This window comes from Gadus macrocephalus, chromosome 4 (assembly GCF_031168955.1).
Source record: "Gadus macrocephalus chromosome 4, ASM3116895v1".
NCBI lineage: Eukaryota > Metazoa > Chordata > Actinopteri > Gadiformes > Gadidae > Gadus > Gadus macrocephalus.
The window spans coordinates 23701326-23723369 of record NC_082385.1 but is presented as its reverse complement, the minus strand read 5'-3'; the positions used below and the strand labels follow the sequence as shown (position 1 = coordinate 23723369).

Genomic DNA, 22044 nt, shown 5'->3' with positions numbered 1-22044 from the left:
GTTGAGGAACGTATATACACAGTGTTCCTCGTTAGTATAGTGGTCAGTATCCCCGCCTGTCACGCGGGAGACCGGGGTTCAATTCCCCGACGGGGAGTTAGGGAATTTTACCCACAGTGCCGAACACATTCAACCTGGCGTTATTTGAGATGCATGAGGTGTCTGTGGGCAAGACGAGGCCATTGATAACTTGACAAGTTTAACGAAATTGCACCCACTATTCACTCTGGGACACTTTTTAGTTTGTGTCAGGATGGCCGGTCTAAGGTGCTGCGATCAGGTCACAGTCTCGTCTGGAAGTGTGGGTTTGAGTCCCACTTCTGAAGGGAGTTTTGAGGTCACCTTACGAAAAGTGAAATCACTGTCGTCAAGAACTATTTATTTCAGACGATCTGTTAAGTTAGGTTCGCCCGCTCAGTTTGATGTTCCGTGAGATGTGACCATTCACACACTGTGTTTAAGTTGCGTTTTAAGAATTCATAATAATTATGCACTGCATTGGCCGGGAATCAAACCCGGTCCTCCCGCGTGGCAGGCAAGAATTCTACCACCGAACCACCAAAGCTCGCTATTAGTGTCACTTTGGCTCACAAAATCTTCTCGAGACACATTTCCACCTGCAGGACTCATAGTGCTTGCTCACTTTAAGAAATACTAGAACACCGCAGCCCCTCATTAGTACAGTGGTCAGTATCCATTGGCCATGCATGAAACCAGGAATGTGAAGATTCTTGGTTTAACTCAGTCCGAACGAAAAGAGCCAATTTGTTTTGGTCACGCAAATGACCCAGCCTTATACCTTTGCCTGCAATCAGCCAGAGATTCAGCAGCAGGTGCACTACAATGCAGCCCAGATACTTTCCAATGTTGCAGACCAGGGCTTCATGCATGACAGGTAATTCTACCAATGAAACACCAACGCTTGATAGCTCAAGAAGTTGTGCCCCCAGAAATGAATTGGTCAGACTCACGTTTCCACCTGTAGTCTTCATAGTTCTTGGACGTGTTGAGGAACGTATATTTACAGAGTTCCTCGTTAGTATAGTGGTCAGTATCCCCGCCTGTCACGCGGGAGACCGGGGTTCAATTCCCCGACGGGGAGTAAGGGAATTTTACCCACAGTGCCGAACACATTCAACCTGGCGTTATTTGAGATGCATGAGGTGTCTGTGGGCAAGACGAGGCCATTGATAACTTGACAAGTTTAACGAAATTGCACCCACTATTCACTCTGGGACACTTTTTAGTTTGTGTCAGGATGGCCGGTCTAAGGTGCTGCGATCAGGTCACAGTCTCGTCTGGAAGTGTGGGTTTGAGTCCCACTTCTGAAGGGAGTTTTGAGGTCACCTTACGAAAAGTGAAATCACTGTCGTCAAGAACTATTTATTTCAGACGATCTGTTAAGTTAGGTTCGCCCGCTCAGTTTGATGTTCCATGAGATGTGACCATTCACACACTGTGTTTAAGTTGCGTTTTAAGAATTCATAATAATTATGCACTGCATTGGCCGGGAATCGAACCCGGGCCTCCCGCGTGGCAGGCGAGAATTCTACCACTGAACCACCAATGCTCGCTTTTAGTCCCACTTTGGCTCACAAAATCCTCTCAAGACACATTTCCACCTGCAGGACTCATAGTGCTTGCTCACTTTAAGAAATACTAGAACACCGCAGCCCCTCATTAGTACAGTGGTCAGTATCCATTGGCCATGCATGAAACCAGGAATGTGAAGATTCTTGGTTTAACTCAGTCCGAACGAAAAGAGCCAATTTGTTTTGGTCACGCAAATGACCCAGCCTTATACCTTTGCCTGCAATCAGCCAGAGATTCAGCAGCAGGTGCACTACAATGCAGCCCAGATACTTTCCAATGTTGCAGACCAGGGCTTCATGCATGACAGGTAATTCTACCAATGAAACACCAACGCTTGTTAGCTCAAGAAGTTGTGCCCCCAGAAATGAATTGGTCAGACTCACGTTTCCACCTGTAGTCTTCATAGTTCTTGGACGTGTTGAGGAACGTATATTCACAGAGTTCCTCGTTAGTATAGTGGTCAGTATCCCCGCCTGTCACGCTGGAGACCGGGGTTCAATTCGCAGTCGGGGAGTAAGGGAATTTTACCCACAGTGCCGAACACATTCAACCTGGCGTTATTTGAGATGCATGAGGTGTCTGTGGGCAAGACGAGGCCATTGATAACTTGACAAGTTTAACGAAATTGCACCCACTATTCACTCTGGGACACTTTTTAGTTTGTGTCAGGATGGCCGGTCTAAGGTGCTGCGATCAGGTCACAGTCTCGTCTGGAAGTGTGGGTTTGAGTCCCACTTCTGAAGGGAGTTTTGAGGTCACCTTACGAAAAGTGAAATCACTGTCGTCAAGAACTATTTATTTCAGACGATCTGTTAAGTTAGGTTCGCCCGCTCAGTTTGATGTTCCGTGAGATGTGACCATTCACACACTGTGTTTAAGTTGCGTTTTAAGAATTCATAATAATTATGCACTGCATTGGCCGGGAATCGAACCCGGGCCTCCCGCGTGGCAGGCGAGAATTCTACCACTGAACCACCAATGCTCGCTTTTAGTCCCACTTTGGCTCAGAAAATCCTCTCAAGACACATTTCCACCTGCAGGACTCATAGTGCTTGCTCACTATAAGAAATACTAGAACACCACAGCCCCTCATTAGTACAGTGGTCAGTATCCATTGGCCATGCATGAAACCAGGAATGTGAAGATTCTTGGTTTAACTCAGTCCGAACGAAAAGACTCAATTTGTTTTGGTCACGCAAATGACCCAGCCTTATACCTTTGCCTGCAATCAGCCAGAGATTCAGCAGCAGGTGCACTACAATGCAGCCCAGATACTTTCCAATGTTGCAGACCAGGGCTTCATGCATGACAGGTAATTCTACCAATGAAACACCAACGCTTGTTAGCTCAAGAAGTTGTGCCCCCAAAAATGAATTGGTCAGACTCACGTTTCCACCTGTAGTCTTCATAGTTCTTGGACGTGTTGAGGAACGTATATTCACAGAGTTCCTCGTTAGTATAGTGGTCAGTATCCCCGCCTGTCACGCGGGAGACCGGGGTTCAATTCGCAGTCGGGGAGTGTGGGAATTTTACCCACAGTGCCGAACACATTCAACCTGGCGTTATTTGAGATGCATGAGGTGTCTGTGGGCAAGACGAGGCCATTGATAACTTGACAAGTTTAACGAAATTGCACCCACTATTCACTCTGGGACACTTTTTAGTTTGTGTCAGGATGGCCGGTCTAAGGTGCTGCGATCAGGTCACAGTCTCGTCTGGAAGTGTGGGTTTGAGTCCCACTTCTGAAGGGAGTTTTGAGGTCACCTTACGAAAAGTGAAATCACTGTCGTCAAGAACTATTTATTTCAGACGATCTGTTAAGTTAGGTTCGCCCGCTCAGTTTGATGTTCCGTGAGATGTGACCATTCACACACTGTGTTTAAGTTGCGTTTTAAGAATTCATAATAATTATGCACTGCATTGGCCGGGAATCGAACCCGGGCCTCCCGCGTGGCAGGCGAGAATTCTACCACTGAACCACCAATGCTCGCTTTTAGTCCCACTTTGGCTCACAAAATCCTCTCAAGACACATTTCCACCTGCAGGACTCATAGTGCTTGCTCACTATAAGAAATACTAGAACACCACAGCCCCTCATTAGTACAGTGGTCAGTATCCATTGGCCATGCATGAAACCAGGAATGTGAAGATTCTTGGTTTAACTCAGTCCGAACGAAAAGACTCAATTTGTTTTGGTCACGCAAATGACCCAGCCTTATACCTTTGCCTGCAATCAGCCAGAGATTCAGCAGCAGGTGCACTACAATGCAGCCCAGATACTTTCCAATGTTGCAGACCAGGGCTTCATGCATGACAGGTAATTCTACCAATGAAACACCAACGCTTGTTAGCTCAAGAAGTTGTGCCCCCAAAAATGAATTGGTCAGACTCACGTTTCCACCTGTAGTCTTCATAGTTCTTGGACGTGTTGAGGAACATATTTTCACAGAGTTCCTCGTTAGTATAGTGGTCAGTATCCCCGCCTGTCACGCTGGAGACCGGGGTTCAATTCGCAGTCGGGGAGTAAGGGAATTTTACCCACAGTGCCGAACACATTCAACCTGGCGTTATTTGAGATGCATGAGGTGTCTGTGGGCAAGACGAGGCCATTGATAACTTGACAAGTTTAACGAAATTGCACCCACTATTCACTCTGGGACACTTTTTAGTTTGTGTCAGGATGGCCGGTCTAAGGTGCTGCGATCAGGTCACAGTCTCGTCTGGAAGTGTGGGTTTGAGTCCCACTTCTGAAGGGAGTTTTGAGGTCACCTTACGAAAAGTGAAATCACTGTCGTCAAGAACTATTTATTTCAGACGATCTGTTAAGTTAGGTTCGCCCGCTCAGTTTGATGTTCCGTGAGATGTGACCATTCACACACTGTGTTTAAGTTGCGTTTTAAGAATTCATAATAATTATGCACTGCATTGGCCGGGAATCGAACCCGGGCCTCCCGCGTGGCAGGCGAGAATTCTACCACTGAACCACCAATGCTCGCTTTTAGTCCCACTTTGGCTCACAAAATCCTCTCAAGACACATTTCCACCTGCAGGACTCATAGTGCTTGCTCACTATAAGAAATACTAGAACACCACAGCCCCTCATTAGTACAGTGGTCAGTATCCATTGGCCATGCATGAAACCAGGAATGTGAAGATTCTTGGTTTAACTCAGTCCGAACGAAAAGACTCAATTTGTTTTGGTCACGCAAATGACCCAGCCTTATACCTTTGCCTGCAATCAGCCAGAGATTCAGCAGCAGGTGCACTACAATGCAGCCCAGATACTTTCCAATGTTGCAGACCAGGGCTTCATGCATGACAGGTAATTCTACCAATGAAACACCAACGCTTGTTAGCTCAAGAAGTTGTGCCCCCAAAAATGAATTGGTCAGACTCAGGTTTCCACCTGTAGTCTTCATAGTTCTTGGACGTGTTGAGGAACGTATATTCACGGAGTTCCTCGTTAGAATAGTGGTCAGTATCACAGCCTGTCACGCGGGAGACCGGGGTTCAATTCGCAGTCGGGGAGTAAGGGAATTTTACGCACAGTGCCGAACACATTCAACCTGGCGTTATTTGAGATGCATGAGGTGTCTGTGGGCAAGACGAGTCCATTGATAACTTGACAAGTTTAACGAAATTGCACCCACTATTCACTCTGGGACACTTTTTAGTTTGTGTCAGGATGGCCGGTCTAAGGTGCTGCGATCAGGTCACAGTCTCGTCTGGAAGTGTGGGTTTGAGTCCCACTTCTGAAGGGAGTTTTGAGGTCACCTTACGAAAAGTGAAATCACTGTCGTCGAGAACTATTTATTTCAGACGATCTGTTAAGTTAGGTTCGCCCGCTCAGTTTGATGTTCCATGAGATGTGACCATTCACACACTGTGTTTAAGTTGCGTTTTAAGAATTCATAATAATTATGCACTGCATTGGCCGGGAATCAAACCCGGTCCTCCCGCGTGGCAGGCAAGAATTCTACCACCGAACCACCAAAGCTCGCTATTAGTGTCACTTTGGCTCACAAAATCTTCTCGAGACACATTTCCACCTGCAGGACTCATAGTGCTTGCTCACTTTAAGAAATACTAGAACACCGCAGCCCCTCATTAGTACAGTGGTCAGTATCCATTGGCCATGCATGAAACCAGGAATGTGAAGATTCTTGGTTTAACTCAGTCCGAACGAAAAGAGCCAATTTGTTTTGGTCACGCAAATGACCCAGCCTTATACCTTTGCCTGCAATCAGCCAGAGATTCAGCAGCAGGTGCACTACAATGCAGCCCAGATACTTTCCAATGTTGCAGACCAGGGCTTCATGCATGACAGGTAATTCTACCAATGAAACACCAACGCTTGTTAGCTCAAGAAAATGTGCCCCCAGAAATGAATTGGTCAGACTCACGTTTCCACCTGTAGTCTTCAAAGTTCTTGGACGTGTTGAGGAACGTATTTACACAGAGTTCCTCGTTAGTATAGTGGTCAGTATCCCCGCCTGTCACGCGGGAGACCGGGGTTCAATTCCCCGACGGGGAGTTAGGGAATTTTACCCACAGTGCCGAACACATTCAACCTGGCGTTATTTGAGATGCATGAGGTGTCTGTGGGCAAGACGAGGCCATTGATAACTTGACAAGTTTAACGAAATTGCACCCACTATTCACTCTGGGACACTTTTTAGTTTGTGTCAGGATGGCCGGTCTAAGGTGCTGCGATCAGGTCACAGTCTCGTCTGGAAGTGTGGGTTTGAGTCCCACTTCTGAAGGGAGTTTTGAGGTCACCTTACGAAAAGTGAAATCACTGTCGTCAAGAACTATTTATTTCAGACGATCTGTTAAGTTAGGTTCGCCCGCTCAGTTTGATGTTCCATGAGATGTGACCATTCACACACTGTGTTTAAGTTGCGTTTTAAGAATTCATAATAATTATGCACTGCATTGGCCGGGAATCGAACCCGGGCCTCCCGCGTGGCAGGCGAGAATTCTACCACTGAACCACCAATGCTCGCTTTTAGTCCCACTTTGGCTCACAAAATCCTCTCAAGACACATTTCCACCTGCAGGACTCATAGTGCTTGCTCACTTTAAGAAATACTAGAACACCGCAGCCCCTCATTAGTACAGTGGTCAGTATCCATTGGCCATGCATGAAACCAGGAATGTGAAGATTCTTGGTTTAACTCAGTCCGAACGAAAAGAGCCAATTTGTTTTGGTCACGCAAATGACCCAGCCTTATACCTTTGCCTGCAATCAGCCAGAGATTCAGCAGCAGGTGCACTACAATGCAGCCCAGATACTTTCCAATGTTGCAGACCAGGGCTTCATGCATGACAGGTAATTCTACCAATGAAACACCAACGCTTGTTAGCTCAAGAAGTTGTGCCCCCAGAAATGAATTGGTCAGACTCACGTTTCCACCTGTAGTCTTCATAGTTCTTGGACGTGTTGAGGAACGTATATTCACAGAGTTCCTCGTTAGTATAGTGGTCAGTATCCCCGCCTGTCACGCTGGAGTCCGGGGTTCAATTCGCAGTCGGGGAGTAAGGGAATTTTACCCACAGTGCCGAACACATTCAACCTGGCGTTATTTGAGATGCATGAGGTGTCTGTGGGCAAGACGAGGCCATTGATAACTTGACAAGTTTAACGAAATTGCACCCACTATTCACTCTGGGACACTTTTTAGTTTGTGTCAGGATGGCCGGTCTAAGGTGCTGCGATCAGGTCACAGTCTCGTCTGGAAGTGTGGGTTTGAGTCCCACTTCTGAAGGGAGTTTTGAGGTCACCTTACGAAAAGTGAAATCACTGTCGTCAAGAACTATTTATTTCAGACGATCTGTTAAGTTAGGTTCGCCCGCTCAGTTTGATGTTCCATGAGATGTGACCATTCACACACTGTGTTTAAGTTGCGTTTTAAGAATTCATAATAATTATGCACTGCATTGGCCGGGAATCGAACCCGGGCCTCCCGCGTGGCAGGCGAGAATTCTACCACTGAACCACCAATGCTCGCTTTTAGTCCCACTTTGGCTCACAAAATCCTCTCAAGACACATTTCCACCTGCAGGACTCATAGTGCTTGCTCACTTTAAGAAATACTAGAACACCGCAGCCCCTCATTAGTACAGTGGTCAGTATCCATTGGCCATGCATGAAACCAGGAATGTGAAGATTCTTGGTTTAACTCAGTCCGAACGAAAAGAGCCAATTTGTTTTGGTCACGCAAATGACCCAGCCTTATACCTTTGCCTGCAATCAGCCAGAGATTCAGCAGCAGGTGCACTACAATGCAGCCCAGATACTTTCCAATGTTGCAGACCAGGGCTTCATGCATGACAGGTAATTCTACCAATGAAACACCAACGCTTGTTAGCTCAAGAAGTTGTGCCCCCAGAAATGAATTGGTCAGACTCACGTTTCCACCTGTAGTCTTCATAGTTCTTGGACGTGTTGAGGAACGTATATTCACAGAGTTCCTCGTTAGTATAGTGGTCAGTATCCCCGCCTGTCACGCGGGAGACCGGGGTTCAATTCGCAGTCGGGGAGTAAGGGAATTTTACCCACAGTGCCGAACACATTCAACCTGGCGTTATTTGAGATGCATGAGGTGTCTGTGGGCAAGACGAGGCCATTGATAACTTGACAAGTTTAACGAAATTGCACCCACTATTCACTCTGGGACACTTTTTAGTTTGTGTCAGGATGGCCGGTCTAAGGTGCTGCGATCAGGTCACAGTCTCGTCTGGAAGTGTGGGTTTGAGTCCCACTTCTGAAGGGAGTTTTGAGGTCACCTTACGAAAAGTGAAATCACTGTCGTCAAGAACTATTTATTTCAGACGATCTGTTAAGTTAGGTTCGCCCGCTCAGTTTGATGTTCCATGAGATGTGACCATTCACACACTGTGTTTAAGTTGCGTTTTAAGAATTCATAATAATTATGCACTGCATTGGCCGGGAATCGAACCCGGGCCTCCCGCGTGGCAGGCGAGAATTCTACCACTGAACCACCAATGCTCGCTTTTAGTCCCACTTTGGCTCACAAAATCCTCTCAAGACACATTTCCACCTGCAGGACTCATAGTGCTTGCTCACTTTAAGAAATACTAGAACACCGCAGCCCCTCATTAGTACAGTGGTCAGTATCCATTGGCCATGCATGAAACCAGGAATGTGAAGATTCTTGGTTTAACTCAGTCCGAACGAAAAGAGCCAATTTGTTTTGGTCACGCAAATGACCCAGCCTTATACCTTTGCCTGCAATCAGCCAGAGATTCAGCAGCAGGTGCACTACAATGCAGCCCAGATACTTTCCAATGTTGCAGACCAGGGCTTCATGCATGACAGGTAATTCTACCAATGAAACACCAACGCTTGTTAGCTCAAGAAGTTGTGACCCCAGAAATGAATTGGTCAGACTCACGTTTCCACCTGTAGTCTTCATAGTTCTTGGACGTGTTGAGGAACGTATATTCACAGAGTTCCTCGTTAGTATAGTGGTCAGTATCCCCGCCTGTCACGCGGGAGACCGGGGTTCAATTCGCAGTCGGGGAGTAAGGGAATTTTACCCACAGTGCCGAACACATTCAACCTGGCGTTATTTGAGATGCATGAGGTGTCTGTGGGCAAGACGAGGCCATTGATAACTTGACAAGTTTAACGAAATTGCACCCACTATTCACTCTGGGACACTTTTTAGTTTGTGTCAGGATGGCCGGTCTAAGGTGCTGCGATCAGGTCACAGTCTCGTCTGGAAGTGTGGGTTTGAGTCCCACTTCTGAAGGGAGTTTTGAGGTCACCTTACGAAAAGTGAAATCACTGTCGTCAAGAACTATTTATTTCAGACGATCTGTTAAGTTAGGTTCGCCCGCTCAGTTTGATGTTCCGTGAGATGTGACCATTCACACACTGTGTTTAAGTTGCGTTTTAAGAATTCATAATAATTATGCACTGCATTGGCCGGGAATCGAACCCGGGCCTCCCGCGTGGCAGGCGAGAATTCTACCACTGAACCACCAATGCTCGCTTTTAGTCCCACTTTGGCTCACAAAATCCTCTCAAGACACATTTCCACCTGCAGGACTCATAGTGCTTGCTCACTATAAGAAATACTAGAACACCACAGCCCCTCATTCGTACAGTGGTCAGTATCCATTGGCCATGCATGAAACCAGGAATGTGAAGATTCTTGGTTTAACTCAGTCCGAACGAAAAGAGCCAATTTATTTTGGTCACGCAAATGACCCAGCCTTATACCTTTGCCTGCAATCAGCCAGAGATTCAGCAGCAGGTGCACTACAATGCAGCCCAGATACTTTCCAATGTTGCAGACCAGGGCTTCATGCATGACAGGTAATTCTACCAATGAAACACCAACGCTTGTTAGCTCAAAAAATGTGCCCCCAGAAATGAATTGGTCAGACTCACGTTTCCACCTGTAGTCTTCAAAGTTCTTGGACGTGTTGAGGAACGTATATACACAGTGTTCCTCGTTAGTATAGTGGTCAGTATCCCCGCCTGTCACGCGGGAGACCGGGGTTCAATTCCCCGACGGGGAGTTAGGGAATTTTACCCACAGTGCCGAACACATTCAACCTGGCGTTATTTGAGATGCATGAGGTGTCTGTGGGCAAGACGAGGCCATTGATAACTTGACAAGTTTAACGAAATTGCACCCACTATTCACTCTGGGACACTTTTTAGTTTGTGTCAGGATGGCCGGTCTAAGGTGCTGCGATCAGGTCACAGTCTCGTCTGGAAGTGTGGGTTTGAGTCCCACTTCTGAAGGGAGTTTTGAGGTCACCTTACGAAAAGTGAAATCACTGTCGTCAAGAACTATTTATTTCAGACGATCTGTTAAGTTAGGTTCGCCCGCTCAGTTTGATGTTCCATGAGATGTGACCATTCACACACTGTGTTTAAGTTGCGTTTTAAGAATTCATAATAATTATGCACTGCATTGGCCGGGAATCGAACCCGGGCCTCCCGCGTGGCAGGCGAGAATTCTACCACTGAACCACCAATGCTCGCTTTTAGTCCCACTTTGGCTCACAAAATCCTCTCAAGACACATTTCCACCTGCAGGACTCATAGTGCTTGCTCACTTTAAGAAATACTAGAACACCGCAGCCCCTCATTAGTACAGTGGTCAGTATCCATTGGCCATGCATGAAACCAGGAATGTGAAGATTCTTGGTTTAACTCAGTCCGAACGAAAAGAGCCAATTTGTTTTGGTCACGCAAATGACCCAGCCTTATACCTTTGCCTGCAATCAGCCAGAGATTCAGCAGCAGGTGCACTACAATGCAGCCCAGATACTTTCCAATGTTGCAGACCAGGGCTTCATGCATGACAGGTAATTCTACCAATGAAACACCAACGCTTGTTAGCTCAAGAAGTTGTGACCCCAGAAATGAATTGGTCAGACTCACGTTTCCACCTGTAGTCTTCATAGTTCTTGGACGTGTTGAGGAACGTATATTCACAGAGTTCCTCGTTAGTATAGTGGTCAGTATCCCCGCCTGTCACGCTGGAGACCGGGGTTCAATTCGCAGTCGGGGAGTAAGGGAATTTTACCCACAGTGCCGAACACATTCAACCTGGCGTTATTTGAGGTGTCTGTGGGCAAGACGAGGCCATTGATAACTTGACAAGTTTAACGAAATTGAACCCACTGTTCACTCTGGTACACTTTTTAGTTTGTGTCAGGATGGCCGGTCTAAGGTGCTGCGATCAGGTCACAGTCTCGTCTGGAAGTATGGGTTTGAGTCCCACTTCTGAAGGGAGTTTTGAGGTCACCTTACGAAAAGTGAAATCACTGTCGTCAAGAACTATTTATTTCAGACGATCTGTTAAGTTAGGTTCGCCCGCTCAGTTTGATGTTCCATGAGATGTGACCATTCACACACTGTGTTTAAGTTGCGTTTTAAGAATTCATAATAATTATGCACTGCATTGGCCGTGAATCAAACCCGGTCCTCCCGCGTGGCAGGCAAGAATTCTACCACCGAACCACCAAAGCTCGCTATTAGTGTCACTTTGGCTCACAAAATCTTCTCGAGACACATTTCCACCTGCAGGACTCATAGTGCTTGCTCACTTTAAGAAATACTAGAACACCGCAGCCCCTCATTAGTACAGTGGTCAGTATCCATTGGCCATGCATGAAACCAGGAATGTGAAGATTCTTGGTTTAACTCAGTCCGAACGAAAAGAGCCAATTTGTTTTGGTCACGCAAATGACCCAGCCTTATACCTTTGCCTGCAATCAGCCAGAGATTCAGCAGCAGGTGCACTACAATGCAGCCCAGATACTTTCCAATGTTGCAGACCAGGGCTTCATGCATGACAGGTAATTCTACCAATGAAACACCAACGCTTGTTAGCTCAAGAAGTTGTGCCCCCAGAAATGAATTGGTCAGACTCACGTTTCCACCTGTAGTCTTCATAGTTCTTGGACGTGTTGAGGAACGTATATTCACAGAGTTCCTCGTTAGTATAGTGGTCAGTATCCCCGCCTGTCACGCGGGAGACCGGGGTTCAATTCCCCGACGGGGAGTAAGGGAATTTTACCCACAGTGCCGAACACATTCAACCTGGCGTTATTTGAGATGCATGAGGTGTCTGTGGGCAAGACGAGGCCATTGATAACTTGACAAGTTTAACGAAATTGCACCCACTATTCACTCTGGGACACTTTTTAGTTTGTGTCAGGATGGCCGGTCTAAGGTGCTGCGATCAGGTCACAGTCTCGTCTGGAAGTGTGGGTTTGAGTCCCACTTCTGAAGGGAGTTTTGAGGTCACCTTACGAAAAGTGAAATCACTGTCGTCAAGAACTATTTATTTCAGACGATCTGTTAAGTTAGGTTCGCCCGCTCAGTTTGATGTTGCATGAGATGTGACCATTCACACACTGTGTTTAAGTTGCGTTTTAAGAATTCATAATAATTATGCACTGCATTGGCCGGGAATCAAACCCGGTCCTCCCGCGTGGCAGGCAAGAATTCTACCACCGAACCACCAAAGCTCGCTATTAGTCCCACTTTGGCTCACAAAATCCTCTCAAGACACATTTCCACCTGCAGGACTCATAGTGCTTGCTCACTTTAAGAAATACTAGAACACCGCAGCCCCTCATTAGTACAGTGGTCAGTATCCATTGGCCATGCATGAAACCAGGAATGTGAAGATTCTTGGTTTAACTCAGTCCGAACGAAAAGAGCCAATTTGTTTTGGTCACGCAAATGACCCAGCCTTATACCTTTGCCTGCAATCAGCCAGAGATTCAGCAGCAGGTGCACTACAATGCAGCCCAGATACTTTCCAATGTTGCAGACCAGGGCTTCATGCATGACAGGTAATTCTACCAATGAAACACCAACGCTTGTTAGCTCAAGAAGTTGTGCCCCCAGAAATGAATTGGTCAGACTCACGTTTCCACCTGTAGTCTTCATAGTTCTTGGACGTGTTGAGGAACGTATATTCACAGAGTTCCTCGTTAGTATAGTGGTCAGTATCCCCGCCTGTCACGCTGGAGACCGGGGTTCAATTCGCAGTCGGGGAGTAAGGGAATTTTACCCACAGTGCCGAACACATTCAACCTGGCGTTATTTGAGATGCATGAGGTGTCTGTGGGCAAGACGAGGCCATTGATAACTTGACAAGTTTAACGAAATTGCACCCACTATTCACTCTGGGACACTTTTTAGTTTGTGTCAGGATGGCCGGTCTAAGGTGCTGCGATCAGGTCACAGTCTCGTCTGGAAGTGTGGGTTTGAGTCCCACTTCTGAAGGGAGTTTTGAGGTCACCTTACGAAAAGTGAAATCACTGTCGTCAAGAACTATTTATTTCAGACGATCTGTTAAGTTAGGTTCGCCCGCTCAGTTTGATGTTCCGTGAGATGTGACCATTCACACACTGTGTTTAAGTTGCGTTTTAAGAATTCATAATAATTATGCACTGCATTGGCCGGGAATCGAACCCGGGCCTCCCGCGTGGCAGGCGAGAATTCTACCACTGAACCACCAATGCTCGCTTTTAGTCCCACTTTGGCTCACAAAATCCTCTCAAGACACATTTCCACCTGCAGGACTCATAGTGCTTGCTCACTATAAGAAATACTAGAACACCACAGCCCCTCATTAGTACAGTGGTCAGTATCCATTGGCCATGCATGAAACCAGGAATGTGAAGATTCTTGGTTTAACTCAGTCCGAACGAAAAGACTCAATTTGTTTTGGTCACGCAAATGACCCAGCCTTATACCTTTGCCTGCAATCAGCCAGAGATTCAGCAGCAGGTGCACTACAATGCAGCCCAGATACTTTCCAATGTTGCAGACCAGGGCTTCATGCATGACAGGTAATTCTACCAATGAAACACCAACGCTTGTTAGCTCAAGAAGTTGTGCCCCCAAAAATGAATTGGTCAGACTCACGTTTCCACCTGTAGTCTTCATAGTTCTTGGACGTGTTGAGGAACGTATATTCACAGAGTTCCTCGTTAGTATAGTGGTCAGTATCCCCGCCTGTCACGCGGGAGACCGGGGTTCAATTCGCAGTCGGGGAGTAAGGGAATTTTACCCACAGTGCCGAACACATTCAACCTGGCGTTATTTGAGATGCATGAGGTGTCTGTGGGCAAGACGAGGCCATTGATAACTTGACAAGTTTAACGAAATTGCACCCACTATTCACTCTGGGACACTTTTTAGTTTGTGTCAGGATGGCCGGTCTAAGGTGCTGCGATCAGGTCACAGTCTCGTCTGGAAGTGTGGGTTTGAGTCCCACTTCTGAAGGGAGTTTTGAGGTCACCTTACGAAAAGTGAAATCACTGTCGTCAAGAACTATTTATTTCAGACGATCTGTTAAGTTAGGTTCGCCCGCTCAGTTTGATGTTCCGTGAGATGTGACCATTCACACACTGTGTTTAAGTTGCGTTTTAAGAATTCATAATAATTATGCACTGCATTGGCCGGGAATCGAACCCGGGCCTCCCGCGTGGCAGGCGAGAATTCTACCACTGAACCACCAATGCTCACTTTTAGTCCCACTTTGGCTCACAAAATCCTCTCAAGACACATTTCCACCTGCAGGACTCATAGTGCTTGCTCACTATAAGAAATACTAGAACACCACAGCCCCTCATTAGTACAGTGGTCAGTATCCATTGGCCATGCATGAAACCAGGAATGTGAAGATTCTTGGTTTAACTCAGTCCGAACGAAAAGACTCAATTTGTTTTGGTCACGCAAATGACCCAGCCTTATACCTTTGCCTGCAATCAGCCAGAGATTCAGCAGCAGGTGCACTACAATGCAGCCCAGATACTTTCCAATGTTGCAGACCAGGGCTTCATGCATGACAGGTAATTCTACCAATGAAACACCAACGCTTGTTAGCTCAAGAAGTTGTGCCCCCAGAAATGAATTGGTCAGACTCACGTTTCCACCTGTAGTCTTCATAGTTCTTGGACGTGTTGAGGAACGTATATTCACAGAGTTCCTCGTTAGTATAGTGGTCAGTATCCCCGCCTGTCACGCGGGAGACCGGGGTTCAATTCCCCGACGGGGAGTAAGGGAATTTTACCCACAGTGCCGAACACATTCAACCTGGCGTTATTTGAGATGCATGAGGTGTCTGTGGGCAAGACGAGGCCATTGATAACTTGACAAGTTTAACGAAATTGCACCCACTATTCACTCTGGGACACTTTTTAGTTTGTGTCAGGATGGCCGGTCTAAGGTGCTGCGATCAGGTCACAGTCTCGTCTGGAAGTGTGGGTTTGAGTCCCACTTCTGAAGGGAGTTTTGAGGTCACCTTACGAAAAGTGAAATCACTGTCGTCAAGAACTATTTATTTCAGACGATCTGTTAAGTTAGGTTCGCCCGCTCAGTTTGATGTTGCATGAGATGTGACCATTCACACACTGTGTTTAAGTTGCGTTTTAAGAATTCATAATAATTATGCACTGCATTGGCCGGGAATCAAACCCGGTCCTCCCGCGTGGCAGGCAAGAATTCTACCACCGAACCACCAAAGCTCGCTATTAGTCCCACTTTGGCTCACAAAATCCTCTCAAGACACATTTCCACCTGCAGGACTCATAGTGCTTGCTCACTTTAAGAAATACTAGAACACCGCAGCCCCTCATTAGTACAGTGGTCAGTATCCATTGGCCATGCATGAAACCAGGAATGTGAAGATTCTTGGTTTAACTCAGTCCGAACGAAAAGAGCCAATTTGTTTTGGTCACGCAAATGACCCAGCCTTATACCTTTGCCTGCAATCAGCCAGAGATTCAGCAGCAGGTGCACTACAATGCAGCCCAGATACTTTCCAATGTTGCAGACCAGGGCTTCATGCATGACAGGTAATTCTACCAATGAAACACCAACGCTTGTTAGCTCAAGAAGTTGTGCCCCCAGAAATGAATTGGTCAGACTCACGTTTCCACCTGTAGTCTTCATAGTTCTTGGACGTGTTGAGGAACGTATATTCACAGAGTTCCTCGTTAGTATAGTGGTCAGTATCCCCGCCTGTCACGCTGGAGACCGGGGTTCAATTCGCAGTCGGGGAGTAAGGGAATTTTACCCACAGTGCCGAACACATTCAACCTGGCGTTATTTGAGATGCATGAGGTGTCTGTGGGCAAGACGAGGCCATTGATAACTTGACAAGTTTAACGAAATTGCACCCACTATTCACTCTGGGACACTTTTTAGTTTGTGTCAGGATGGCCGGTCTAAGGTGCTGCGATCAGGTCACAGTCTCGTCTGGAAGTGTGGGTTTGAGTCCCACTTCTGAAGGGAGTTTTGAGGTCACCTTACGAAAAGTGAAATCACTGTCGTCAAGAACTATTTATTTCAGACGATCTGTTAAGTTAGGTTCGCCCGCTCAGTTTGATGTTCCGTGAGATGTGACCATTCACACACTGTGTTTAAGTTGCGTTTTAAGAATTCATAATAATTATGCACTGCATTGGCCGGGAATCGAACCCGGGCCTCCCGCGTGGCAGGCGAGAATTCTACCACTGAACCACCAATGCTCGCTTTTAGTCCCACTTTGGCTCACAAAATCCTCTCAAGACACATTTCCACCTGCAGGACTCATAGTGCTTGCTCACTATAAGAAATACTAGAACACCACAGCCCCTCATTAGTACAGTGGTCAGTATCCATTGGCCATGCATGAAACCAGGAATGTGAAGATTCTTGGTTTAACTCAGTCCGAACGAAAAGACTCAATTTGTTTTGGTCACGCAAATGACCCAGCCTTATACCTTTGCCTGCAATCAGCCAGAGATTCAGCAGCAGGTGCACTACAATGCAGCCCAGATACTTTCCAATGTTGCAGACCAGGGCTTCATGCATGACAGGTAATTCTACCAATGAAACACCAACGCTTGTTAGCTCAAGAAGTTGTGCCCCCAAAAATGAATTGGTCAGACTCACGTTTCCACCTGTAGTCTTCATAGTTCTTGGACGTGTTGAGGAACGTATATTCACAGAGTTCCTCGTTAGTATAGTGGTCGGTATCCCCGCCTGTCACGCGGGAGACCGGGGTTCAATTCGCAGTCGGGGAGTAAGGGAATTTTACCCACAGTGCCGAACACATTCAACCTGGCGTTATTTGAGATGCATGAGGTGTCTGTGGGCAAGACGAGGCCATTGATAACTTGACAAGTTTAACGAAATTGCACCCACTATTCACTCTGGGACACTTTTTAGTTTGTGTCAGGATGGCCGGTCTAAGGTGCTGCGATCAGGTCACAGTCTCGTCTGGAAGTGTGGGTTTGAGTCCCACTTCTGAAGGGAGTTTTGAGGTCACCTTACGAAAAGTGAAATCACTGTCGTCAAGAACTATTTATTTCAGACGATCTGTTAAGTTAGGTTCGCCCGCTCAGTTTGATGTTCCGTGAGATGTGACCATTCACACACTGTGTTTAAGTTGCGTTTTAAGAATTCATAATAATTATGCACTGCATTGGCCGGGAATCGAACCCGGGCCTCCCGCGTGGCAGGCGAGAATTCTACCACTGAACCACCAATGCTCGCTTTTAGTCCCACTTTGGCTCACAAAATCCTCTCAAGACACATTTCCACCTGCAGGACTCATAGTGCTTGCTCACTATAAGAAATACTAGAACACCACAGCCCCTCATTAGTACAGTGGTCAGTATCCATTGGCCATGCATGAAACCAGGAATGTGAAGATTCTTGGTTTAACTCAGTCCGAACGAAAAGACTCAATTTGTTTTGGTCACGCAAATGACCCAGCCTTATACCTTTGCCTGCAATCAGCCAGAGATTCAGCAGCAGGTGCACTACAATGCAGCCCAGATACTTTCCAATGTTGCAGACCAGGGCTTCATGCATGACAGGTAATTCTACCAATGAAACACCAACGCTTGTTAGCTCAAGAAGTTGTGCCCCCAAAAATGAATTGGTCAGACTCACGTTTCCACCTGTAGTCTTCATAGTTCTTGGACGTGTTGAGGAACATATATTCACAGAGTTCCTCGTTAGTATAGTGGTCAGTATCCCCGCCTGTCACGCGGGAGACCGGGGTTCAATTCCCCGACGGGGAGTAAGGGAATTTTACCCACAGTGCCGAACACATTCAACCTGGCGTTATTTGAGATGCATGAGGTGTCTGTGGGCAAGACGAGGCCATTGATAACTTGACAAGTTTAACGAATTTGAACCCACTATTCACTCTGGTACACTTTTTAATTTGTGTCAGGATGGCCGATCGGTCTAAGGTGCTGCGATCAGGTCGCAGTCTCGTCTGGAAGTGTGGGTTTGAGTCCCACTTCTGAAGGGAGTTTTGAGGTCACCTTACCAAAAGTGAAATCACTGTCGTCAAGAACTATTTATTTCAGACGATCTGTTAAGTTAGGTTCGCCCGCTCAGTTTGATGTTCCATGAGATGTGACCATTCACAAACTGTGTTTAAGTTGCGTTTTAAGAATTCATAATAATTATGCACTGCATTAGCCGGGAATCGAACCCGGGCCTCCCGCGTGGCAGGCGAGAATTCGACCACTGAACCACCAATGCTCGCTTTTAGTCACACTTTGGCTCACAAAATCCTCTCAAGACACATTTCCACCTGCAGGACTCATAGTGCTTGCTCACTATAAGAAATACTAGAACACCACAGCCCCTCATTAGTACAGTGGTCAGTATCCATTGGCCATGCATGAAACCAGGAATGTGAAGATTCTTGGTTTAACTCAGTCCGAACGAAAAGAGCCAATTTATTTTGGTCACGCAAATGACCCAGCCTTATACCTTTGCCTGCAATCAGCCAGAGATTCAGCAGCAGGTGTACTACAATGCAGCCCAGATACTTTCCAATGTTGCAGACCAGGGCTTCATGCATGACAGGTAATTCTACCAATGAAACACCAACGCTTGTTAGCTCAAGAAAATGTGCCCCCAGAAATGAATTGGTCAGACTCACGTTTCCACCTGTAGTCTTCAAAGTTCTTGGACGTGTTGAGGAACGTATATTCACGGAGTTCCTCGTTAGAATAGTGGTCAGTATCACAGCCTGTCACGCGGGAGACCGGGGTTCAATTCGCAGTCGGGGAGTAAGGGAATTTTACGCACAGTGCCGAACACATTCAACCTGGCGTTATTTGAGATGCATGAGGTGTCTGTGGGCAAGACGAGTCCATTGATAACTTGACAAGTTTAACGAAATTGCACCCACTATTCACTCTGGGACACTTTTTAGTTTGTGTCAGGATGGCCGGTCTAAGGTGCTGCGATCAGGTCACAGTCTCGTCTGGAAGTGTGGGTTTGAGTCCCACTTCTGAAGGGAGTTTTGAGGTCACCTTACGAAAAGTGAAATCACTGTCGTCAAGAACTATTTATTTCAGACGATCTGTTAAGTTAGGTTCGCCCGCTCAGTTTGATGTTCCGTGAGATGTGACCATTCACACACTGTGTTTAAGTTGCGTTTTAAGAATTCATAATAATTATGCACTGCATTGGCCGGGAATCGAACCCGGGCCTCCCGCGTGGCAGGCGAGAATTCTACCACTGAACCACCAATGCTCGCTTTTAGTCCCACTTTGGCTCACAAAATCCTCTCAAGACACATTTCCACCTGCAGGACTCATAGTGCTTGCTCACTATAAGAAATACTAGAACACCACAGCCCCTCATTAGTACAGTGGTCAGTATCCATTGGCCATGCATGAAACCAGGAATGTGAAGATTCTTGGTTTAACTCAGTCCGAACGAAAAGACTCAATTTGTTTTGGTCACGCAAATGACCCAGCCTTATACCTTTGCCTGCAATCAGCCAGAGATTCAGCAGCAGGTGCACTACAATGCAGCCCAGATACTTTCCAATGTTGCAGACCAGGGCTTCATGCATGACAGGTAATTCTACCAATGAAACACCAACGCTTGTTAGCTCAAGAAGTTGTGCCCCCAAAAATGAATTGGTCAGACTCACGTTTCCACCTGTAGTCTTCATAGTTCTTGGACGTGTTGAGGAACATATATTCACAGAGTTCCTCGTTAGTATAGTGGTCAGTATCCCCGCCTGTCACGCGGGAGACCGGGGTTCAATTCCCCGACGGGGAGTAAGGGAATTTTACCCACAGTGCCGAACACATTCAACCTGGCGTTATTTGAGATGCATGAGGTGTCTGTGGGCAAGACGAGGCCATTGATAACTTGAGAAGTTTAACGAATTTGAACCCACTATTCACTCTGGTACACTTTTTAATTTGTGTCAGGATGGCCGATCGGTCTAAGGTGCTGCGATCAGGTCGCAGTCTCGTCTGGAAGTGTGGGTTTGAGTCCCACTTCTGAAGGGAGTTTTGAGGTCACCTTACCAAAAGTGAAATCACTGTCGTCAAGAACTATTTATTTCAGACGATCTGTTAAGTTAGGTTCGCCCGCTCAGTTTGATGTTCCATGAGATGTGACCATTCACAAACTGTGTTTAAGTTGCGTTTTAAGAATTCATAATAATTATGCACTGCATTAGCCGGGAATCGAACCCGGGCCTCCCGCGTGGCAGGCGAGAATTCGACCACTGAACCACCAATGCTCGCTTTTAGTCACACTTTGGCTCACAAAATCCTCTCAAGACACATTTCCACCTGCAGGACTCATAGTGCTTGCTCACTATAAGAAATACTAGAACACCACAGCCCCTCATTAGTACAGTGGTCAGTATCCATTGGCCATGCATGAAACCAGGAATGTGAAGATTCTTGGTTTAACTCAGTCCGAACGAAAAGAGCCAATTTATTTTGGTCACGCAAATGACCCAGCCTTATACCTTTGCCTGCAATCAGCCAGAGATTCAGCAGCAGGTGTACTACAATGCAGCCCAGATACTTTCCAATGTTGCAGACCAGGGCTTCATGCATGACAGGTAATTCTACCAATGAAACACCAACGCTTGTTAGCTCAAGAAAATGTGCCCCCAGAAATGAATTGGTCAGACTCACGTTTCCACCTGTAGTCTTCAAAGTTCTTGGACGTGTTGAGGAACGTATATTCACGGAGTTCCTCGTTAAAATAGTGGTCAGTATCACAGCCTGTCACGCGGGAGACCGGGGTTCAATTCGCAGTCGGGGAGTAAGGGAATTTTACCCACAGTGCCGAACACATTCAACCTGGCGTTATTTGAGATGCATGAGGTGTCTGTGGGCAAGACGAGTCCATTGATAACTTGACAAGTTTAACGAAATTGCACCCACTATTCACTCTGGGACACTTTTTAGTTTGTGTCAGGATGGCCGGTCTAAGGTGCTGCGATCAGGTCACAGTCTCGTCTGGAAGTGTGGGTTTGAGTCCCACTTCTGAAGGGAGTTTTGAGGTCACCTTACGAAAAGTGAAATCACTGTCGTCAAGAACTATTTATTTCAGACGATCTGTTAAGTTAGGTTCGCCCGCTCAGTTTGATGTTCCATGAGATGTGACCATTCACACACTGTGTTTAAGTTGCGTTTTAAGAATTCATAATAATTATGCACTGCATTGGCCGGGAATCAAACCCGGTCCTCCCGCGTGGCAGGCAAGAATTCTACCACCGAACCACCAAAGCTCGCTATTAGTGTCACTTTGGCTCACAAAATCTTCTCGAGACACATTTCCACCTGCAGGACTCATAGTGCTTGCTCACTTTAAGAAATACTAGAACACCGCAGCCCCTCATTAGTACAGTGGTCAGTATCCATTGGCCATGCATGAAACCAGGAATGTGAAGATTCTTGGTTTAACTCAGTCCGAACGAAAAGAGCCAATTTGTTTTGGTCACGCAAATGACCCAGCCTTATACCTTTGCCTGCAATCAGCCAGAGATTCAGCAGCAGGTGCACTACAATGCAGCCCAGATACTTTCCAATGTTGCAGACCAGGGCTTCATGCATGACAGGTAATTCTACCAATGAAACACCAACGCTTGTTAGCTCAAGAAAATG

The 22044-nt window shown here is 46.6% G+C and overlaps 8 non-coding genes across 8 annotated transcripts; all 8 read left to right on the top strand.

Annotated features, from left to right (window-relative positions):
• The first annotated feature begins 25 nt into the window (after positions 1-25).
• trnad-guc (transfer RNA aspartic acid (anticodon GUC)) lies at positions 26-97 on the top strand. The gene has a single exon. It is a non-coding gene; the product is annotated as a tRNA-Asp (tRNA).
• A 933-nt stretch (positions 98-1030) lies between these two features.
• Positions 1031-1102, top strand: trnad-guc (transfer RNA aspartic acid (anticodon GUC)). Its single transcript has one exon. It is a non-coding gene; the product is annotated as a tRNA-Asp (tRNA).
• A 4953-nt stretch (positions 1103-6055) lies between these two features.
• Positions 6056-6127, top strand: trnad-guc (transfer RNA aspartic acid (anticodon GUC)). The gene has a single exon. It is a non-coding gene; the product is annotated as a tRNA-Asp (tRNA).
• Positions 6128-10074: 3947 nt separating this feature from the next.
• On the top strand, positions 10075-10146 carry trnad-guc (transfer RNA aspartic acid (anticodon GUC)). Its single transcript has one exon. It is a non-coding gene; the product is annotated as a tRNA-Asp (tRNA).
• A 1929-nt stretch (positions 10147-12075) lies between these two features.
• trnad-guc (transfer RNA aspartic acid (anticodon GUC)) lies at positions 12076-12147 on the top strand. Its single transcript has one exon. It is a non-coding gene; the product is annotated as a tRNA-Asp (tRNA).
• A 2943-nt stretch (positions 12148-15090) lies between these two features.
• trnad-guc (transfer RNA aspartic acid (anticodon GUC)) lies at positions 15091-15162 on the top strand. The gene has a single exon. It is a non-coding gene; the product is annotated as a tRNA-Asp (tRNA).
• A 2943-nt stretch (positions 15163-18105) lies between these two features.
• On the top strand, positions 18106-18177 carry trnad-guc (transfer RNA aspartic acid (anticodon GUC)). Its single transcript has one exon. It is a non-coding gene; the product is annotated as a tRNA-Asp (tRNA).
• Positions 18178-20119: 1942 nt separating this feature from the next.
• Positions 20120-20191, top strand: trnad-guc (transfer RNA aspartic acid (anticodon GUC)). Its single transcript has one exon. It is a non-coding gene; the product is annotated as a tRNA-Asp (tRNA).
• Positions 20192-22044: the final 1853 nt, after the last annotated feature.